This window comes from Rutidosis leptorrhynchoides, chromosome 11, assembly GCF_046630445.1.
Source record: "Rutidosis leptorrhynchoides isolate AG116_Rl617_1_P2 chromosome 11, CSIRO_AGI_Rlap_v1, whole genome shotgun sequence".
NCBI classification, from domain to species: Eukaryota; Viridiplantae; Streptophyta; class Magnoliopsida; order Asterales; family Asteraceae; genus Rutidosis; species Rutidosis leptorrhynchoides.
The window spans coordinates 52,921,785-52,941,910 of NC_092343.1; positions in this window are offsets into that span (position 1 = coordinate 52,921,785).

Below are 20,126 nucleotides of genomic sequence, written 5' to 3' on the forward strand. Positions count from 1 at the left end.
ATGATTTCATAGATCTCTTTATTTGTTCATATGATGTTAAGAACATTGACATAAACAACTACGATCTCATATCCGAACATTGTTTTTATAAAACATACGTGCAAAATAAGTTTATATTTATACCCTTTTTTTTATCAAGTAGTCATTTAATCGGTTATACCACATACGTCCCGTTTGTATAAACCCACTTAGAAATCTTTGTGATTTAATGGAATATATTCTCTTGGGTTTTACATTAGATGCTTATGATACCTTAACCCTTTAGGTATATTCATATATATCACTATTAAGTGATCCATACAGATAAGTAGTAACAACATTCATGAGATGCATTTAAATAACTACCAGGTTGATTAAGTATCTAATAAGTAATTGTATCCATTACAGGAGGATAATTTTTCCTCCTAATTCATTTCTGGTCTTTGTGAGAAATATTGAGTTACAAGTCTAGTTTTGCCTTGTAACTTCATTTGCACATTTCTTTTCGGATAAAAATTCATTTGTATCCCATACGTTTCACATCTTTAAAAGTGATAACGATTGATCCGAAAACTTTTCTTTTATCTAGCGATTCTAATTCAGCTCTTATTGCTCCTTTCCATTGAGCTCAATCATGTCCATTTTGTATATTCAATGACAGATTTTAGTTCCAGATCATCATCTTTATTCATGATGTCATTGTAACATTATATGAAAATATCTCATAGAGATTTTAGTTTCATTTCGGTTCCATAATATTGCATAATTTATCGCAATTTTAGTATTTACATTTATCAATATCCTCTGCAGAAGGAATATTGATTTGTGGTTCTTCTTGAACACTTTCTCTTACCTCATTATCAGCTAATTTTCTTTTTCGAGGATTTTTATCTTCGGAACCAATTGATCTTCCACGTTTGATGCGTGGCAAAGACTCAACAGTGACATTATTGCCAGCTTTTGGAATTTCAGTTCGAGCTGGAGCATTTATCGCTGGTATATATGATTTAGTCACTTTTTTATATCTGTAAATGCATAAAGTAATTAATTTGCAAGTTCTTGCATATGCATTATTTTTGAACTTTCGTTTCACATTCTTTTGTGCGAGTTCAATATACCTTAATTGATGTTCACATCATGAAGCATCATTTTATTTTTTATTTTTATTTCTCCCCCTAATCTAGAGAACAATGTTTTATTAAAATGACAATCAGCAAAACGTGCTGTAAAAACATCACCCATCATGGGTTCAATATATCTTATGATTGAAGATGTTTTATATCCAAAATATATTATCATCTTTCTTTGAAGAACCATTTTATTGTATTGTGGTGATACAATTGGAACATACACTGCACAACCAATGTTTTAAGGTAGAAAATATTTGGCTCTTGGTCAAAATCAAGTATTAAGTGAAAATATTTACGACTTCCACATGGTATAATGCGAATTAATGTCGCAGCATGTAAATTTACATGTCCACATATAAATATTGAGAGATTTGTACTCATTATCAATTGTCTAGTTATTAGCTGTAAGCGTTTATCTATTGATTCAGCTAAACCAATTTTGTGTATGCACATGAGCAACTGGATGTTCAACAACAATCCCTGTAGATATATAATGATCATTAAATGCTTGAGATGTTAACTCACCAGCATTATCAAGTCTCATCCTTTTAATGGTGTAATCAGAATAATGTGTTCTCAATTTAATAATTTGTGCAAGAAACTTTGCAAATGCCATATTACGGCTTGATAACATACAAATATGAGACCATCCGCTAGATGCGTCTATTAGAACCATGAAATATCAAAATGGTTCACATGATGGATGAATTGGTTCATATATCTTACCTTGAATTCTTTCAAGAAACATTTGTGATTCTTTTTCACAATATACTTTTCATTAATCACCATATGTGCTTTCCATTAATCACCATATGTGTTTTTTTTTTTTTTTTTATAAATCACCATATGTGTTTTTTTTTTTATCATATATCCTTTTCACCATATACGCTTTTAATCATATGCGCTGTGTTTTTCACCATATGCGCTTTTAATCATATGCGATTTTCATCATATGCGTTGTGCTTTTCATCATATTCGCTTTTTATCATATGCGCTTATCATATGCGATGCGCTTTTTATCATATGCGCTTTTTTATGTGAATAGTAAATTAATTAATTTCGTTTTACTATTCATATGAATTAATTTAGATTTACTATTTTGTTAATTGAGTAATATATATATACATCATATACTTGTGACTCCGAAGGCTCAAATGAATTTGACCATATAGTTATACGTTGTACCTTGCACATTAATTTTCAGTAGAAGCTTTAGATGCATATTATTTTCAGTAGAAGCTTTAGATGCACTTTTTTTTAATCACCAAATACCACAAACACTTTGTTTGCGTTTGTTCATAGTCATCAATGAAAACCATTTTCTTTAATTTTATTTTATACAATAAAATTAACGCATCATTATTCTTTTCAAAAAACAATAATCTATTGTTATTGTTCACTTGTGCCATGTTTAACAACAAAAGTCAACAACCTCTGTCTTGTTTGTTGTGGCAACCAAAAACAACCTTTGCTTTTGTTACCGAGAATCCAAGACCAAAAAACAATTAATTTTTAATTAATCTTTTATCAAAACCATAAATGATTTTATTGATCTACGTTGATATGGCCATAAAGAATTGACGGCTGACCTACTTTTGTAAGTGTATTTCGGCTATCATCCCGAAAACGCACAACGACCTTTTTTTTTTTTTATGAACTATTTGTTTCATATCTAGCTTAGGTAATTATTGTGAACATTTGGTCCCTATAAGAGCATTTATTTTTTAGACTTTTAGTTGATTTGTACTTGTCATAATTAGAGATAGCACCCGCGGGTCGTGGATGCGGATCCATTGGATCCATCACCCGTACCCGCGGATTTTTTTTAAGAGACATCCAATTGAACCCTTGTTCGTTGAAACAATTTGACTATATTTTTACTCCCCATTATTAAACGGGCCATTTTGATGCACACTCTTAAAAAAATAATTTGTATTTTAAGTTTTATTATTCAACCTCCTTTTTTCAACGGTCACGTTTTTAACAAAACATTTGACAAGTTTGGAAAAAAGTTTTTTATTGATTATCATCAAAAGTTTTCTATTGTCACTCTACTGGATGGAATTATGGCATACAACCAAAATTGCAACCCAACACTACATAAGAACAAAAAGGTTGTTTTTAATTAACATATGTATATGTGTTAAACTCGGAATAATAATAACTTATTTTAGAAAATTAACATAAGACATGTTGAAACATTTTTGTCACATTTAGCTCATCAAGTCTAATACTTATCATTGATAGATTTTATCACGTCTAGGAGATGTTTACTTTTTTCTTGTATTAAGTCCTACTTTCATTTACCTTTGTTTGGAAAAAAGTTTTTTTTTTTACTTTGCTTTCCCCCTTTCTGTAAAACTCATTTAAACACTTTCTTTGTTTTTTTTTTTTTTTTAAAAACTTCCTTTTTTTTTACGTTACCCGTAAATTATAAATATATAAAAAAAAACTTTTTGTTTAAATTTTTTTTCTAGTTTTTAAAAGGCCACTTGACCAATTTTTTAATTCTTTCACAACACCTGATATCGTGATCGTGACCTTTCACCAAAGCAAGAGATATTCTTGATAAACTAAACACGGACTCGTGTTTGAAATTGTCGGCCACAAAAAAATTCATTTGATAAAAGTATATATTTTTTTTAGTTATAGAAGGAGACCACTTCATTTTCAATACTTCATTTTTGACAAAAAACTATTCCATTTTACCATCCCTTTTTTTTCTTACTTTAACTTTTAAGATATACTTTTAATAAAAATACAAACTACTTTTTCTTATTTTAACTTTTAAGATTTACTTTTAATAAAAATACAAACTACTTTTTGTATTTTAACTTTTAAGATTTACTTTTAATAAAAGTACAAACTACTTTTTCTTATTTTAACTTTTAAGATTTACTTTTAATAAAAATACAAACTATTTTTTTTATTTTAACTTTTAAAATTATAAATTTAAGAATAAACATTAGTATGCATGAAATAAATAATGATTAATTGCATAAGTAATCATAAATGTTAGATAACATATAAAGACCCCGTCGTATTCGTATTGATCGGAATTAATCTCGACCCATGGTACCGTGTTGTCAAATGACGTGTTGCGTACATAATGTAGTGACCCGAACTTTTCCATGTTTATATATATTAATTGAGATTGATATTTACATGATTAAATGTTTCCAACATGTTAAGCAATCAAACTTGTTAAGACTTGATTAATTGAAATATGTTTCATATAGACAATTGACCACCCAAGTTGACCGGTGATTCACGAACGTTAAAACTTGTAAAAACTATATGATGACATATATATGGATATATATATATATAGTTAACATAATACTATGATAAGTAAACATATCATTAAGTATATTAACAATGAACTACATATGTAAAAACAAGACTACTAACTTAATGATTTTTAAACGAGACATATATGTAACGATTATCGTTGTAAAGACATTTAATGTATATATATCATATTAAGAGATATTCATACATGATAATATCATGATAATATAATAATTTAAAATCTCATTTGATATTATAAACATTGGGTTAACAACATTTAACAAGATCGTTAACCTAAAGGTTTAAAAACAACACTTACATGTAACGACTAACGATGACTTAACGACTCAGTTAAAATGTATATACATGTAGTGTTTTAATATGTATTTATACACTTTTGAAAGACTTAAATACACTTATCAAAATACTTCTACTTAACAAAAATGCTTACAATTACATCCTCGTTCAGTTTCATCAACAATTCTACTCGTATGCACCCGTATTCGTACTCGTACAATACACAGCTTTTAGATGTATGTACTATTGGTATATACACTCCAATGATCAACTATTAGCAGCCCATGTGAGTCACCTAACACATGTGGGAACCATCATTTGGCAACTAGCATGAAATATCTCATAAAATTACAAAAATATGAGTAATCATTCATGACTTATTTACATGAAAACAAAATTACATATCCTTTATATCTAATCCATACACCAACGACCAAAAACACATACAAACACTTTCATTCTTCAATTTTCTTCATCTAATTGATCTCTCTCAAGTTCTATCTTCAAGTTCTAAGTGTTCTTCATATATTCTACAAGTTCTAGTTACATAAAATCAAGAATACTTTCAAGTTTGCTAGCTCACTTCCAATCTTGTAAGGTGATCATCCAACCTCAAGAAATCTTTATTTCTTACAGTAGGTTATCATTCTAATACAAGGTAATAATCATATTCAAACTTTGGTTCAATTTCTATAACTATAACAATCTTATTTCAAGTGATGATCTTACTTGAACTTGTTTTCGTGTCATGATTCTGCTTCAAGAACTTCGAGCCATCCAAGGATCCGTTGAAGCTAGATCCATTTTTCACTTTTCCAGTAGGTTTATCCAAGGAACTTAAGGTAGTAATGATGTTCATAACATCATTCAATTCATACATATAAAGCTATCTTATTCGAAGGTTTAAACTTGTAATCACTAGAACATAGTTTAGTTAATTCTAAACTTGTTCGCAAACAAAAGTTAATCCTTCTAACTTGACTTTTAAAATCAACTAAACACATGTTCTATATCTATATGATATGCTAACTTAATGATTTAAAACCTAGAGACACGAAAAACACCGTAAAACCGGATTTACGCCGTCGTAGTAACACCGCGGGCTGTTTTGGGTTAGTTAATTAAAAACTATGATAAACTTTGATTTAAAAGTTGTTATTCTGAGAAAATGATTTTTATTATGAACATGAAACTATATCCAAAAATTATGGTTAAACTCAAAGTGGAAGTATGTTTTCTAAAATGGTCATCTAGACGTCGTTCTTTCGACTGAAATGACTACCTTTACAAAAATGACTTGTAACTTATTTTTCCGACTATAAACCTATACTTTTTCTGTTTAGATTCATAAAATAGAGTTCAATATGAAACCATAGCAATTTTATTCACTCAAAACGGATTTAAAATGAAGAAGTTATGGGTAAAACAAGATTGGATAATTTTTCTCATTTTAGCTACGTGAAAATTGGTAACAAATCTATTCCTACCATAACTTAATCAACTTGTATTGTATATTATGTAATCTTGAGATACCATAGACACGTATACAATGTTTCGACCTATCATGTCGACACATCTATATATATTTCGGAACAACCATAGACACTCTATATGTGAATGTTGGAGTTAGCTATACAGGGTTGAGGTTGATTCCAAAATATATATAGTTTGAGTTGTGATCAATACTGAGATACGTATACACTGGGTCGTGGATTGATTCAAGATAATATTTATCGATTTATTTCTGTACATCTAACTGTGGACAACTAGTTGTAGGTTACTAACGAGGACAGCTGACTTAATAAACTTAAAACATCAAAATATATTAAAAGTGTTGTAAATATATTTTGAACATACTTTGATATATATGTATATATTGTTATAGGTTCGTGAATCAACCAGTGGCCAAGTCTTACTTCCCGACGAAGTAAAAATCTGTGAAAGTGAGTTATAGTCCCACTTTTAAAATCTAATATTTTTGGGATGAGAATACATGCAGGTTTTATAAATGATTTACAAAATAGACACAAATACGTGAAACTACATTCTATGGTTGAATTATCAAAATCGAATATGCCCCTTTTTATTAAGTCTGGTAATCTAAGAATTAGGGAACAGACACCCTAATTGACGCGAATCCTAAAGATAGATCTATCGGGCCTAACAAACCCCATCCAAAGTACCGGATGCTTTAGTACTTCGAAAATTATATCATATCCGAAGGGTGTCCCGGAATGATGGGGATATTCTTATATATGCATCTTGTTAATGTCGGTTACCAGGTGTTCACCATATGAATGATTTTTATCTCTATGTATGGGATGTGTATTGAAATATGAAATCTTGTGGTCTATTATTATGATTTGATATATATAGGTTAAACCTATAACTCACCAACATTTTTGTTGACGTTTTAAGCATGTTTATTCTCAGGTGATTATTAAGAGCTTCCGCTGTCGCATACTTAAATAAGGACGAGATTTGGAGTCCATGCTTGTATGATATTGTGTAAAAACTGCATTCAAGAAACTTATTTTGTTGTAACATATTTGTATTGTAAACCATTATGTAATGGTCGTGTGTAAACAGGATGTTTTAGATTATCATTATTTGATAATCTACGTAAAGCTTTTTAAACCTTTATTGATGAAATAAAGGTTATGGTTTGTTTTAAAATGAATGCAGTCTTTGAAAAATGTCTCATATAGAGGTCAAAACCTCGCAACGAAATCAATTAATATGGAACGTTTTTAATCAATAAGAACGGGACATTTCAGTTGGTATCCGAACGTTGGTCTTAGAGAACCAGAATTTTGCATTAGTGTGTCTTATCGAGTTTGTTAGGATGCATTAGTGAGTCTGGACTTCGACCGTGTTTACTTGAAAAATGATTGCTTAACAAATTTTGTTGGAAACTATATATTTTTAACATGTGAATATTATGTGATAAATTAATCTCTTAACGCGTTTGATATTATGTGATAGATGTCTACCTCTAGAACAAGTCCCATTGACTCACCTAATAATAATGAAGAGTCAAATGTAAATTGGAATGATTCGTGGACTGATTCACAAGTTCCCGAAGAGGAACCGGAAGAAGAGTCGGAACCAGAAGAAGAATCGGAACCGGAAGAAGAATCGGAACCGGATGAAGAAATAGAACCGGTGGGGGAAATAATAAAACGGTTAAGTAAAAGAAAATCCTCAACCAACCGACCAAGGTTAATTATGGTCAATGGTGTTTCCGCATAGGAAGCAAAATATTGGGAGGATTACCAATTCTCCGATGAATCGGATTCCGACGAGAATTCCGATGATGTTATAGAAATTACCCCAACTGAATTTAAAAAGGCAAAAGAAAATAATAAGGGAAAGGGCATAAAAATAGAGAAATCTAATTCCAACCCCGATGAACTTTATATGTATCGTCAACCCCCGAATTCCTTAAGTTGTAACAATGACCCGGGAACCTCTAAACCACCAGGTTTTTCTAAACCAATGTGGATAACGACGGCTCGTATTAGGGGAACATCATATATCCCTAGAAACTTGGCAAAACGAACCAAAACCAAAGAAGAAGAAACAAGCGAGTCGGAATAAGATAGCTGTATTCGTGTGGTGTAATATATGTAATATAGTGTGCTTATGCTTTATGATATATGTAAAAAAATTGCTTGTATTAAAAAGTATTTTTTTTATGAATCTAACTCTTGTCTATTTTACAGTATAAAAACACAAAATGGATAGACAACCCAATATTTTAAGAGACCTACCCGGAGACATGATTGATGAAATCTTGTCTAGAGTCGGTCAGAATTCTTCGGCACAACTATTTAAGGCGAGATCAGTTTGTAAGACATTCGAAGAACGTTCCAAGAATGCCTTGGTTTATAAAAGGCTTTCGTTCGAAAGATGGGGGATATCACATTGGGAAATCCATAAGTTACGATGTGTTTACTTTGAAGCATATATTGCGGGGAACCCAAATGCTATTTTACGCAATGGGTTAAGAAATTATTTTGACTCAATATATCCGAATATTGGACTTCGTGATTTAGAAAAAGCGGCTAACATGCAACATAAAGAAGCATGTTATGCTTACGGATTAGTAATGTTCGCTTCTCACCAAAGTGAGAACAAGAACATCGGGCTACAACTATTAAACAAAACGTTCCCACAAGTGACGGAGTCGGTAATTGGAGTAAGAAATGAGGTTTTTAGATTGTTACGGGACTGTTGGACATTACGTAACCCTCGTCCCTTTGACGACGTTACAACACGCTGTCTTATCAACGGCCATAACGGTTATGTTCCACAAGACCAAGGATGGGAAGTAATCCTAGTAAAACCAGAATGCATGACTTGTTTCTGGACGTATGAATTACGTGTCTTTATTGCCTTTGCTGAACGACTTGTGTACTAGCTAGAATTATCTTCACAACCATCTTGTATCAAATTTATTGTGTGCTATATTTCATGCTATATGTAAAATAAGCGGTATTGTAAGTTTGTAAAATATTGTATAAAAGTTTGAACGCGAAATATTATTATAATCAGTTTTTCATATAGAATTGTAGTAGTTGAATTGTATATTAGCTACTAAGTATGAACTTAACGGGTAGGTACTACCCGAATTTAAACTTATAAAACGCTAATATGAAGAAAAAGCTTTTATAAATGAGTTCATATTATGCTACGAAATACTATTAACTACTCTTAATATTCTGTATGATTAACTTGTTCCATTTGACTATTTTGAAGGAAATGGCACCGACTACTCGACACACCGTGAATATGAATGAAGAGGAATTCCGTACTTTTCTAGCTTCAAACATAGCCGCAGTACAGGCTGCGCTACATACCAACAATAACCTTGGATCTAGCAGTACAGGAAATCGTGTAGGATGCACCTACAAAGAATTCACTGCCTGCAAACCTTTGGAATTTGATGGAACCGAAGGACCGATCGGATTGAAACGGTGGACCGAGAAGGTCGAATCGGTGTTTGCCATAAGTAAGTGTACTGAAGAGGACAAAGTGAAGTACGCTACGCATACCTTCACAGGTTCTGCGTTAACATGGTGGAATACCTATCTAGAGCAAGTGGGACAAGACGATGCGTACGCACTACCGTGGTCAGCATTCAAGCACTTGATGAACGAGAAGTACCGTCCCAGAACCGAGGTCAATAAGCTCAAGACAGAACTTAGAGGGTTACGAACCCAAGGATTTGATATTACCACGTATGAAAGACGATTCACAGAATTGTGCCTATTGTGTCCGGGAGCTTTCGAAGATGAGGAAGAGAAGATCGACGCGTTTGTGAAAGGATTACCGGAAAGAATCCAAGAAGATATAAGTTCACACGAGCCCGCCTCCATACAACAGGCATGTAGAATGGCTCACAAACTAGTGAACCAGATTGAAGAAAGAATTAAAGAACAGACTGCTGAAGAGGCCAATGTGAAGCAAGTCAAAAGAAAGTGGGAGGAAAACGGTGATAAGAATCACCAATATAACAACAACAGCAATTACAACAATAATCGCAACAATTATCCCAACAATCGCAACATCAATCGCAACTACAACAAACGGCCCAACAACAACAACAACAACAACAGCAACTACAACAATCATCCCAACAACAATAATAACCGCAACAACAACAACAATCAGAAGCAGCTATGCCAAAGGTGTGAAAAGTATCACTCGGGGTTCTGCACCAAATTTTGCAATAAGTGTAAAAGAAATGGTCATAGCGCGGCGAAGTGTGAGGTCTACGGACCAGGGGTTAATAGAACGAAAGGAACAAATGGTGTCGGAACGAGTAATGGCGGAGCAAGTAGTGTCGGAGCAAGTTATGCCAATGTAGTTTGTTATAAATGTGGAAAACCGGGCCACATTATTAGAAATTGCCCGAACCAGGAGAACACGAATGGACAAGGCCGCGGAAGAGTTTTCAATATTAATGCAGCAGAGGCACAGGAAGACCCGGAGCTTGTTACGGGTACGTTTCTTATTGACAATAAATCTGCTTACGTTTTATTTGATTCGGGTGCGGATAGAAGCTATATGAGTAGAGATTTTTGTGCTAAATTAAGTTGTCCATTGACGCCTTTGGATAGTAAATTTTTACTCGAATTAGCAAATGGTAAATTAATTTCAGCAGATAATATATGTCGGAATCGAGAAATTAAACTGGTTAGCGAAACATTTAAGATTGACTTGATACCAGTAGAGTTAGGGAGTTTTGATGTGATAATTGGTATGGACTGGTTGAAAGAAGTGAAAGCAGAGATCGTTTGTTACAAAAATGCAATTCGCATTATACGAGAAAAAGGAAAACCCTTAATGGTGTACGGAGAAAAGGGCAACACGAAGCTACATCTTATTAGTAATTTGAAGGCACAAAAACTAATAAGAAATGGTTGCTATGCTGTTCTAGCACAAGTCGAGAAAGTACAAACTGAAGAAAAGAGCATCAATGATGTTCCCGTAGCAAAAGAATTTTCCGATGTATTTCCGAAAGAATTACCGGGATTACCCCCACATCGATCCGTTGAATTTCAAATAGATCTTGTACCAGGAGCTGCACCAATAGCTCGTGCTCCTTACAGACTCGCACCCAGCGAGATGAAAGAACTGCAAAGCCAATTACAAGAACTTTTAGAGCGTGGTTTCATTCGACCAAGCACATCACCGTGGGGAGCTCCTGTTTTGTTTGTCAAGAAAAAAGATGGTACATTCAGGTTGTGTATCGACTACCGAGAGTTGAACAAACTTACCATCAAGAACCGCTACCCACTACCGAGAATCGACGACTTATTTGATCAACTACAAGGCTCGTCTGTTTATTCAAAGATTGACTTACGTTCCGGGTATCATCAAATGCGGGTGAAAGAAGATGATATTCCAAAGACTGCTTTCAGAACACGTTACGGTCATTACGAGTTTATGGTCATGCCGTTTGGTTTAACTAATGCACCAGCTGTGTTCATGGACCTTATGAACCGAGTGTGTGGACCATACCTTGACAAGTTTGTCATTGTGTTCATTGATGACATACTTATTTACTCAAAGAATGACCAAGAACACGGTGAACATTTGAGAAAGGTGTTAGAAGTATTGAGGAAGGAAGAATTGTACGCTAAGTTTTCAAAGTGTGCATTTTGGTTGGAAGAAGTTCAATTCCTCGGTCACATAGTGAACAAAGAAGGTATTAAGGTGGATCCGGCAAAGATAGAAACTGTTGAAAAGTGGGAAACCCCGAAAACTCCGAAACACATACGCCAATTTTTGGGACTAGCTGGTTACTACAGAAGGTTCATCCAAGACTTTTCCAGAATAGCAAAACCCTTGACTGCATTAACGCATAAAGGGAAGAAATTTGAATGGAATGATGAACAAGAGAAAGCGTTTCAGTTATTGAAGAAAAAGCTAACTACGGCACCTATATTGTCATTGCCTGAAGGGAATGATGATTTTGTGATTTATTGTGACGCATCAAAGCAAGGTCTCGGTTGTGTATTAATGCAACGAACGAAGGTGATTGCTTATGCGTCTAGACAATTGAAGATTCACGAACAAAATTATACGACGCATGATTTGGAATTAGGCGCGGTTGTTTTTGCATTAAAGACTTGGAGGCACTACTTATATGGGGTCAAAAGTATTATATATACCGACCACAAAAGTCTTCAACACATATTTAATCAGAAACAACTGAATATGAGGCAGCGTAGGTGGATTGAATTATTGAATGATTACGACTTTGAGATTCGTTACCACCCAGGGAAGGCAAATGTGGTAGCCGATGCCTTGAGCAGGAAGGACAGAGAACCCATTCGAGTAAAATCTATGAATATAATGATTCATAATAACCTTACTACTCAAATAAAGGAGGCGCAACAAGGAGTTTTAAAAGAGGGAATTTTAAAGGATGAAATACCCAAAGGATCGGAGAAGCATCTTAATATTCGGGAAGACGGAACCCGGTATAGGGCTGAAAGGATTTGGGTACCAAAATTTGGAGATATGAGAGAAATGGTACTTAGAAAAGCTCATAAAACCAGATACTCAATACATCCTGGAACGGGGAAGATGTACAAGGATCTCAAGAAATATTTTTGGTGGCCGGGTATGAAAGCCGATGTTGCTAAATACTTAGGAGAATGTTTGACGTGTTCTAAGGTCAAAGCTGAGCATCAGAAACCATCAGGTCTACTTCAACAACCCGAAATCCCAGAATGGAAATGGGAAAACATTACCATGGATTTCATCACTAAATTGCCAAGGACTGCAAGTGGTTTTGATACTATTTGGGTAATAGTTGATTGTCTCACCAAATCAGCACACTTCCTGCCAATAAGAGAAGATGACAAGATGGAGAAGTTAGCACGACTGTATTTGAAGGAAGTCGTCTCCAGACATAGAATACCAATCTCTATTATCTCTGATAGGGATGGCAGATTTATTTCAAGATTCTGGCAGACATTACAGCAAGCATTAGGAACTCGTCTAGACATGAGTACTGCCTATCATCCACAAACTGATGGGCAGAGCGAAAGGATGATACAAACGCTTGAAGACATGCTACGAGCATGTGTTATTGATTTCGGAAACAGTTGGGATCGACATCTACCGTTAGCAGAATTTTCCTACAACAACAGCTACCATTCAAGCATTGAGATGGCGCCGTTTGAAGCACTTTATGGTAGAAAGTGCAGGTCTCCGATTTGTTGGAGTGAAGTGGGGGATAGACAGATTACGGGTCCGGAGATTATACAAGAAACTACCGAGAAGATCATCCAAATTCAACAACGGTTGAAAACCGCCCAAAGTCGACAAAAGAGCTACGCTGACATTAAAAGAAAAGATATAGAATTTGAAATTGGAGAGATGGTCATGCTTAAAGTTGCACCTTGGAAAGGCGTTGTTCGATTTAGTAAACGAGGGAAATTAAATCCAAGGTATATTGGACCATTCAAGATTATTGATCGTGTCGGACCAGTAGCTTACCGACTTGAGTTACCTCAACAACTCGTGGCTGTACATAACACTTTCCACGTCTCGAATTTGAAGAAATGTTTTGCTAAAGAAGATCTCACTATTCCGTTAGATGAAATCCAAATCAACGAAAAACTTCAATTCATCGAAGAACCCGTCGAAATAATGGATCGTGAGGTTAAAAGACTTAAGCAAAACAAGATACCAATTGTTAAGGTTCGATGGAATGCTCGTAGAGGACCCGAGTTCACCTGGGAGCATGAAGATCAGATGAAGAAGAAATACCCGCATCTATTTCTAGAAGATTCGTCAACACCTTCAACTGTTTAAAATTTCGGGACGAAATTTATTTAACGGGTAGGTACTGTAGTGACCCGAACTTTTCCATGTTTATATATATTAATTGAGATTGATATTTACATGATTAAATGTTTCCAACATGTTAAGCAATCAAACTTGTTAAGACTTGATTAATTGAAATATGTTTCATATAGACAATTGACCACCCAAGTTGACCGGTGATTCACGAACGTTAAAACTTGTAAAAACTATATGATGACATATATATGGATATATATATAGTTAACATGATACTATGATAAGTAAACATATCATTAAGTATATTAACAATGAACTACATATGTAAAAACAAGACTACTAACTTAATGATTTTTAAACGAGACATATATGTAACGATTATCGTTGTAAAGACATTTAATGTATATATATCATATTAAGAGATATTCATACATGATAATATCATGATAATATAATAATTTAAAATCTCATTTGATATTATAAACATTGGGTTAACAAAATTTAACAAGATCGTTAACCTAAAGGTTTAAAAACAACACTTACATGTAACGACTAACGATGACTTAACGACTCAGTTAAAATGTATATACATGTAGTGTTTTAATATGTATTTATACACTTTTGAAAGACTTAAATACACTTATCAAAATACTTCTACTTAACAAAAATGATTACAATTACATCCTCGTTCAGTTTCATCAACAATTCTACTCGTATGCACCCGTATTCGTACTCGTACAATACACAGCTTTTAGATGTATGTACTATTGGTATATACACTCCAATGATCAGCTCTTAGAAGCCCATGTGAGTCACCTAACACATGTGGGAACCATCATTTGGCAACTAGCATGAAATATCTCATAAAATTACAAAAATATGAGTAATCATTCATGACTTATTTACATGAAAACAAAATTACATATCCTTTATATCTAATCCATACACCAACGACCAAAAACACCTAGAAACACTTTCATTCTTCAATTTTCTTCATCTAATTGATCTCTCTCAAGTTCTATCTTCAAGTTCTAAGTGTTCTTCATATATTCTACAAGTTCTAGTTACATAAAATCAAGAATACTTTCAAGTTTGCTAGCTCACTTCCAATCTTGTAAGGTGATCATCCAACCTCAAGAAATCTTTATTTCTTACAGTAGGTTATCATTCTAATACAAGGTAATAATCATATTCAAACTTTGGTTCAATTTCTATAACTATAACAATCTTATTTCAAGTGATGATCTTACTTGAACTTGTTTTCGTGTCATGATTCTGCTTCAAGAACTTCGAGCCATCCAAGGATCCGTTGAAGCTAGATCCATTTTTCACTTTTCCATTAGGTTTATCCAAGGAACTTAAGGTAGTAATGATGTTCATAACATCATTCAATTCATACATATAAAGCTATCTTATTCGAAGGTTTAAACTTGTAATCACTAGAACATAGTTTAGTTAATTCTAAACTTGTTCGCAAACAAAAGTTAATCCTTCTAACTTGACTTTTAAAATCAACTAAACACATGTTCTATATCTATATGATATGCTAACTTAATGATTTAAAACCTAGAGACACGAAAAACACCGTAAAACCGGATTTACGCCGTCGTAGTAACACTGCGGGCTGTTTTGGGTTAGTTAATTAAAAACTATGATAAACTTTGATTTAAAAGTTGTTATTCTGAGAAAATGATTTTTATTATGAACATGAAACTATATCCAAAAATTATGGTTAAACTCAAAGTGGAAGTATGTTTTCTAAAATGGTCATCTAGACGTCGTTCTTTCGACTGAAATGACTACCTTTACAAAAATGACTTGTAACTTATTTTTCCGACTATAAACCTATACTTTTTCTGTTTAGATTCATAAAATAGAGTTCAATATGAAACCATAGCAATTTTATTCACTCAAAACGGATTTAAAATGAAGAAGTTATGGGTAAAACAAGATTGGATAATTTTTCTCATTTTAGCTACGTGAAAATTGGTAACAAATCTATTCCTACCATAACTTAATCAACTTGTATTGTATATTATGTAATCTTGAGATACCATAGACACGTATACAATGTTTCGACCTATCATGTCGACACATCTATATATATTTCGGAACAACCATAGACACTCTATATGTGAATGTTGGAGTTAGCTATACAGGGTTGAGGTTGATTCCAAAATATATATAGTTTGAGTTGTGATCAATACTGAGATACGTATACACTGGGTTGTGGATTGATTCAAGATAATATTTATCGATTTATTTCTGTACATCTAACTGTGGACAACTAGTTGTAGGTTACTAACGAGGACAGCTGACTTAATAAACTTAAAACATCAAAATATATTAAAAGTGTTGTAAATATATTTTGAACATACTTTGATATATATGTATATATTGTTATAGGTTCGTGAATCAACCAGTGGCCAAGTCTTACTTCCCGACGAAGTAAAAATCTGTGAAAGTGAGTTATAGTCCCACTTTTAAAATCTAATATTTTTGGGATGAGAATACATGCAGGTTTTATAAATGATTTACAAAATAGACACAAGTACGTGAAACTACATTCTATGGTTGAATTATCGAAATCGAATATGCCCCTTTTTATTAAGTCTGGTAATCTAAGAATTAGGGAACAGACACCCTAATTGACGCGAATCCTAAAGATAGATCTATCGGGCCTAACAAACCCCATCCAAAGTACCGGATGCTTTAGTACTTCGAAAATTATATCATATCCGAAGGGTGTCCCGGAATGATGGGGATATTCTTATATATGCATCTTGTTAATGTCGGTTACCAGGTGTTCACCATATGAATGCTTTTTATCTCTATGTATGGGATGTGTATTGAAATATGAAATCTTGTGGTCTATTATTATGATTTGATATATATAGGTTAAACCTATAACTCACCAACATTTTTGTTGACGTTTTAAGCATGTTTATTCTCAGGTGATTATTAAGAGCTTCCGCTGTCGCATACTTAAATAAGGACGAGATTTGGAGTCCATGCTTGTATGATATTGTGTAAAAACTGCATTCAAGAAACTTATTTTGTTGTAACATATTTGTATTGTAAACCATTATGTAATGGTCGTGTGTAAACAGAATGTTTTAGATTATCATTATTTGATAATCTACGTAAAGCTTTTTAAACCTTTATTGATGAAATAAAGGTTATGGTTTGTTTTAAAATGAATGCAGTCTTTGAAAAACGTCTCATATAGAGGTCAAAACCTCGCAACGAAATCAATTAATATGGAACGTTTTTAATCAATAAGAACGGGACATTTCACATAAAGTACCGTGTTGTCAAATGACGTGTTGCGTACAATCATGAGGTCTTATTAACATAAATATAAATGTTAGTGAAGTTAATAAGAGTTAGATTACAGAAAATATAATTCAGGTGGTATAACCGACCATATATAACTTAAATAACATAAATATAAATGTTAGTGAAGTTAGTAAAAGTTAGATTACAGAAATATAATTCAGGTGGTATAACCGACCATATATAACTTAAATAACATAAATATAAATGTTAGTGAAGTTAGTAAAAGTTAGATTACAGAAATATAATTCAGGTGGTATAACCGACCATATATAACTTAAATAACATAAATATAAATGTTAGTAGTCCAAAATTTGATATATTCGAGTCTAAAAATTATTAATAATTTCATACCTTGATTAGTGATTCGTGATCGTTTGAGATATCTTTTAATTACACTAAGCTTTTCGTGCTGATAACGTGTTATAATTCAGTAGGCTTATAACTACCTTTAATGGTTATAAGAACAAAGAGAGAAAAAGAGAGAAGAAGGAGAGAAGAAATATTGATATTGATATTTCAAGAGAAATGGTGCACCTTAAATGGTTACCATACATGTCTATTTATAGTATAAAATATTACTATGCAAGAAATATAATAATAATAAAATTAACATCCAATCTAGATATTTTATAACACAATCTAGATATTTTATAACACACACAAATTAAAAAAAAAAAAAAAAAGTAACCCTATGATACAAACAAGATGAATGGCGAGCGCGCTTCACAACTGAAATTTTATAAGAAAAATAGTAAAGTAGCGTGTTTTAATAAAAAAAATTTAGTAGTTAAAAAGGTCTCTGGTAAAGGTTAGTAAAGTAGGTAGAGGGGGGAGAAAAAGATGTGGTAGAATGAAAAAAAAAAACCCCAAAAAAAAGTAAAAAAAACATTGTTGATGAACGGGCGGACCAATGGGGGAGGGGAAATCGAGGGTCAATAGATATAGGGTAATATATAAACCTTTAGTTTTAATGATTATTGAGGTTTTTTAGAGTTGTCGACCGAATTTTATTATAAGCAAAGTCGTATCATGACCGATATTCTTTTGACCGTAGTCAATTTTTATAAACTATACAAAATTACAGCGTCATGCACGACTCCTGACAATTACAAAACAGGTTGTCGGCTCGAGATTAGTCTGTTCACAAAGCAAATTGTAAACTCGAGCCCGAAAGGGGAAAAAGAATATGGCGTGGACACCACTATGATTCACAACTTGTACAATTATATGGATTTTTAATTTGTCTACAAGTTTAAAAGGTTAGGATCAGAGGCGGAGCCAGTAAAGGAGTTTATGGATGCTCAACATCCCCCAACTTCGTATATTTAGAATCTAATGGTTTTCCGATGTAGAAATTTGTAGATGGAGGTCTTAATATCTAGTTAGATATAAGAAGTTGCATGTTAAATTGGGGAAAGGGAAAAAGTTGGGTCCTGCTTTTCAAAGATTGAGAGTAGAAATGTAAACTAGACCCTCTAAGTTTTATCAATTTCGTGTTTCATCTCTATACTTTGCCTACCTTTTAATTAATTGTGTGTTACTATTACTTCACTATGCTACCCCTTTTAACGTTTACTTAGTTTGGTCATGGGCCTAAAGAAAGCTCATTTTTTTTTAAAAACAACGAAAACTCTATAACTAAGTCTCTTCATCGGCGGATGAAAGAAACAAATAAAGATACAAAACGCAAAAATCATAACAGCTAGAATCGGAAACAGTAAGACATCTAACGAAATGAACAAAAACTAACTACACTCAACCTAGCCTACAACAATTAAAACCGGATACATATACACTTAAACCAAGAAACAACATAACAAAATTTCATGTCCATCAAATTTGTATTTAATTAACATTAACATTAACATTAACATTAACATTAACACTTATATACTAAAAGTGGTGGCGAATGTCGACGTTTCAGTTACATCGGATTGTCGTTTTGAATTTGCGTAAAAGTGGTGGCGAATGTCGACGTTTCAGTTACATCGGATTGTCGTTTTGAATTTGCGTTCACATTACAACCGGTCCCTCAACTTCGACTATATTTACACAACGGCCCCCTCAAGTTTACATTTTTTCAGGGGTAAAAGTGTAAATATATAATTTTTATTAAAATAAAAGAAACTAATTCCACCCGAACTTATAACGGGCCCTATCTTCTCGCTCGGTGAGAGTTAAATTTTTCAGAGACCACCGTTCAACTCGAAAAAATATTACGAACCCAACGGGACTAACTATACGCGAAACGGACACTTCTAAAAAAACGTTAAACAGCTAGGGATGGCAATGGGCGAGAAAAAACCCGTGACCCGCGGGTACCCGATCTGTGATGGGCGGGTAAAAATAAAATCTTACCCGCGTGCACGGGTACGGGTAAAAAACTATACCCAACAACGGGTCGCGGGCGGGTCGCGAGTACATACTACCCGTCACGGGTAAAACCCGATCCGCTAATTCTTGAGACTTTTTTTTAGTTTATCCGCGAGTTTATACATACAGTTATCAATTTAAAATGAATTTTACTTGTAATGCAATAATGATTAAAAATATAATATTACTTATAAGTAAAAAACTTGATTTTCACGTCATTTTACACATGTTAAATTGTACATATTGTTTATAATTAATAAATTTTCCTAACTTTTCTAAAAAAAATTAACGAAGTTGTATATTATTATTACCCGCGGGTCACGGGTATCCGCGGGTCACGGGCATGGGCAAATTTTTTTTACCCGCGGGCAGGTAACGGGTCTCAACGAGGAA